The sequence below is a fragment of the Penaeus monodon genome, chromosome 17 (assembly GCF_015228065.2).
Source record: "Penaeus monodon isolate SGIC_2016 chromosome 17, NSTDA_Pmon_1, whole genome shotgun sequence".
Taxonomy (NCBI): domain Eukaryota; kingdom Metazoa; phylum Arthropoda; class Malacostraca; order Decapoda; family Penaeidae; genus Penaeus; species Penaeus monodon.
The window spans coordinates 18,977,374-18,982,373 of NC_051402.1; positions in this window are offsets into that span (position 1 = coordinate 18,977,374).

Below are 5,000 nucleotides of genomic sequence, written 5' to 3' on the forward strand. Positions count from 1 at the left end.
AAAGGGGGGGGGTTGGGGGGGAGAGAGGGGGAGGGGAGACAGAGAGAGAGGGTTTGGGGGGAGGAGGAAGAGAGGGGGAGGGGAGACAGAGAGAGAGGGTGGGGGTAGGAGGGAGAGAGGGGGAGGGGAGACAGAGAGAGAGGGTGGGGGTAGGGGGGGGAGAGAGGGGGAGGGGGGACAGAGAGAGAGGGGGGGGAGGAGGGAGAGAGGGGAGGGGAGACAGAGAGGGGAGGGTGGGGTAGGAGGGAGAGGAGGGGGAGGGGGGGGACAGAGAAAGAAGGGTGGGGGTAGGAGGGAAGAAGGGGAGGGGAACAGAGAGAGAGGTGGGGGTAGGAAAGGGGAGAGAGGGGGAGGGGGAGACAGAGAGAGAGGGTGGGGGGGAGGAGGAGAGAGGGGGGGGAGACAGGAGAGAGAGGGGCGGGGGTAAAGGAGAGAGGGGGAGGGGAGACAGAGAGAGAGGGTGGGGTAGGAGGAGAGAGGGGAGGGAGACAAGGAGAGGGTGGGGGGTAGGGGGAGAGAGGGGGAGGGAGACAGAGAGAGAGGGTGGGGGTGGAGGGGGAGGGGAGGGGACAGAGAGAGAGGTGGGGGAGGAGGGAGCAGAGGGAAAGGGGAACAGAGAGAGAGGGTGGGGTGGAGGGAGAGGGGGAAGGGAAGGTAGGGTGGAGGAGGGGGGGTAGTGAGAGAGAGAGAAGAGAGAGAGTGGAGGGGAGGAAGGGAGAGGAGGGGGGAGGAGAGGGGGAGAGGAGGAAGGGGGGAGGAGGGACAGGGAGGGGGAGATAGAGGAGAGAGAGAGGGGTAGGAGGAAGGGAAGGGGGGTAGGAGGGGAAGAGAGGGGGGGTCGAAAAGAAGCTGCAGAGGGGGGGCGAGAGAGTGGGGAGAAGAGAAGAGAGAGAGGAGAGAGAGAGAGAGAGAGAAGAGAAGAAGAAGAAGGAGGGAGGGAAGAAGAGGAGGAGAAGAAGAGAGAGAAGGGGAGGGAAAGAGAAAGGGGAAAGGGGAAAGGAAAAGAGAAGAGGAGGGGAGGAAGAAAAGGGGGAGACAGAAAAAGAAGTAAAAAAGGGAGGGAGAAAACGAGGAAAAAGAGGAAAAAAGGGAGACGGACAAAGACGAAAGGGGGAAGGAAAACGAGGGAGGAAACAAAGGAAATAGACAAACAAACAAAATGAACACGCAACAAACAAAGCAAACGGGGGGCAGAAAAAAAAGTTTGGAAAAGAGATTGGAGTGCTAAAAAAAGGACTTTCGGGAACTACGGGGGGAAAAAAAGGGAAGCAAAAGCAAAAGTGGAAAAGAAACGAGGGCAGGACTTCTTTCCCTTATTTTTTCTTTTCTTTTGTTTCGTCCTACTATATTTCACAAGGGGTTGCCCTTATTGGTCCTGCTCTTATCTTCTTTTCTCTCTCTGTTCTTCAAAAAATTTTGGGGTTCTTTCTTCCTTCTTTTCACTTTCTTCTCTTCTCTTTCTCCTCTCTCTCCTCTCTCTCCCCTTCTCTCTCTATCCTTTTTCTCTCTCTCTCCACTCTCTCCTCTGTCCTCTCCTCTCTTCATATATTTCCAATTTTAATATAACATTATATATACATATATACATAAAAAAAAAAAATATGGGGTGTATGTAAAATAAATATATTACTTATATTATATTATATTTTTTTATATAATAAAATATATATAGAATATATATATTACCTTCATTTATATTAAATGTGTGTGTGTGTTGTGTGTATTATTTTATTATTTTAAAATTTTTTTTTTAATATATATATAATTAATAATATAAATATAATATATAATATATAAACACCTTTTATTTATATATAAATGTGTTGGGGGTATTATATTGTATATATATAATATTTAAAATATATATAATAAATAAATAAAATATTATATATTAAAAAAAAAAAAGAGGAGAGGGGGGGGAGGGGGAGAGAGAGAGGGGAAAGGGAGAAAGGGGGAGGGGGACTGAGGAGAAGAGGGGGAGAGGGGAGGGGAGGGGGGAAAGGGGGAGGGCGGGGGAGGGAGAGAGGGGGGGGGGATTCTATATATATTATATATAATATTAATCTATTATATATAAAATTATATATATAATATATAAAAATATTTATGGGGAAAGGGGAAAACACTCTTGTGTGATACAGATTTTTTCCCATGGTCCCCTCCTAAGGGGGCTGAGGATGGAATTTCAGGTGGATTTTTGGGAAAACTGTAGTCTCATTTTTAAAAAATCTAGTTTTGGGATTGTGGGTTTTTCTTTCATCTTCTATCTATCTTTATCACTATCTTCTATCTTTTTTTAAAAAAATATATATATAATATTATAATAATATAATTTTTATTTTTATATATATTAGGAAACTATGATCCTTTGTACTAGGGTTCTTTTTCCTGCGGGCGCGCCCCCCAGAGGGGGGGTCCCAGTATTTTTAAGGGGGACACGAAGGGGCCTTGAAAAAAAGGGGGTAATTTTTTTAAAATTTTTTTTGTTGTTTTCTTAACGAAGGCGTGGTCACATAATGGAAAGCTTAATTATAATGCCACTAATGCATGCTAACAAAACATACTTATAATTTTCTTTAAAACCCGGAAGGGAATTTTATTTACAGATACAAGGGAGGCGTGGAGGGAGGGACAAATTCCTAAAAGGGGGAGTGGTAGTTAAAAGGTTAAGAACCACTGCTTTATATACTTTACGCAAAAAAAGATTTATTCCATGGTCAAACATCATGATGTACAAAAGACATAATCACTTTTAAAAACCCTATCGTGCATTCCCACAATGGCCCCTTTCGCGGGGGAGCGAGGCTTTGTTTTTTCCAAAAAGGGGAGGGCCTACTGCTTTTCTTTTCCTTAATAAAAAAACTTTAAAAATGAGTAAGGTTTCCTTCGACCTTTTTTACGAACCCCTGAAGGGAATTGGGAAACACACCCACACAAAACACACACACACAAAAAAAAGAACACACACACACACACCACACACACACCCACACACACACACCCCACACACACCACACCCCACATACAAAAAACCCACACACACACACACATAATACACCACACAAAAACCCCCACACCCCACACACACCCCAAAACAACCCCACACACACAAAAACACAAACACACACAAACACCTTTTATAAAATATAAAAATATATATATATCTTTTTTATATATATATATTTTATATATATTTTAAAAATTTTATATTAAAAATATATTATAATAAAGTAAACGGAAAAAAACCCAACAGCAAAAAATGCCCGCCTTTCCTTTAAGGGCATAATCCCGCCTCAGCGACCACAAAGCTGCTCACGATCTCATTACTCCTGATTACTAGATATCAAGCTTACTGTCTAAGAAATGCGACATCCAATTTTTTTTCCCCTTTATTAAGGGGGAACGAAGGGCCCTTTTAAATTTTTTTCCCCCCAAGGAAAAAAAATTGAAATACGTGGGGGACGCCCATCCCCTCTTTTCAAAAATATGGAAAGAAAGAAAGATAAAACAAATGATGGCTGGAATGCGCATCAAATATGTTTTCATTATTACTTTTATCATTTTTATCCTTAAAACCATCATCAGTATCATTATTACTAGTAATACCAGTATCAGTATCACTAATACCATTTTCATCATTATCGTTATTAATTTTATTATTAGCGTTAAAATTACCATCAGATCATCATCATCGCCCCCATCATCAATAGCGTGTTTACTATCAATATGCATACTGCTGTTATTTCCATTATCATCACCATCGTCATTATCTTCACCATTATCATTTATATAACAACCCTCCCTGACCGGGCCTCGAACCTAGGCCACTCCGGGTATGAAGCCGGAGGGCCAGTGATAAACCAACCATACCACATGACCCACTACAAGGAGTGTGCAACTAGGATCTCACTCGCTCGATAGACATTACCTATATACTCATACTTGAGTAATGATAGCCAGGTTTTACACACACTCCTCGTGGGCACTCGGTGGAAACTGATTTAGAAATTCGAAATCGAAGTCAGATGTTTATATACATGAAAGATGGAATAATCCAATGCCGCATTGATATAGGTATATATCAATGCGGCATTGCATTATTCCATCTACTATTTTCATTATATTATAAAAAAGGAAAAAATGTCGACACACTCATCTCCATCTGCCACGAGAAGACGAGGAGGACCAAGAATAAAGAGAAGCAGAAGAACATGGAAAATAAAGAGAACAAGAAAAAGAACGAGAACAAGAAATTGAAGAAGAAAGGAAGAGGAACAAGAAGTGAAAGAATAACACGACGTATTCGAAGAAAAGAAGGAGCACAAGAAACGGGAGAAGAAAAGAAGATCCAGGACATGAACAAGAAGTAAAAGAACAAGAATAAAGAACAAGACAACAAAAAGTGGAAGAACAGAGAAAAACAAAGAACGAGAAGTATAAAAAGCAGTAAAGAAGAACAACAAGAAAAGAAAAAAATCAGAACACAGTGCAGCAGAAGAAAAAGACGAAAAATAAATAAAACGTCCCAGTAATTCATCCCTGTAATAAAACGCGCCTAATGAAATCACAGTCAAAGACGGGAGGTAATTGGCTGGCTTGGGGGAGGGGGGAGGGGGTGATGGGGGAGTGGGGGATAAGAAAGATAGAGAGGAGAGGGAGGGGGTGATGGGGGGATAAGAAAGAAAGAGGGGAAGGGAGAAGGTAATTAGGGAATAAGAAAGATAGAGGGGGAGGGAAGGGGTGATAAGAAAGGAAGAGAGGGAGGGAGGGTGATAAGTGGGGAATGCGGGGGAAAAGAAAGGAAGAGAGGGGGGAGGGAAGGAAAGGGAAAGTTGGATGTCGAGAAGGGAGGAGCGGGGAGAAAGGGAGGTATTTTAGGGAGAGAGGAAGGGGTGAAGAAGAAGGACGAGAGGAGGAAAAGAAGAGGGGGAGAGAGGCGGAAGTAGCAAAGGAAGGGAGTTGGCGGAGGAGGTGAGAGAAGAGGGGGAGGGGGAGGAGGG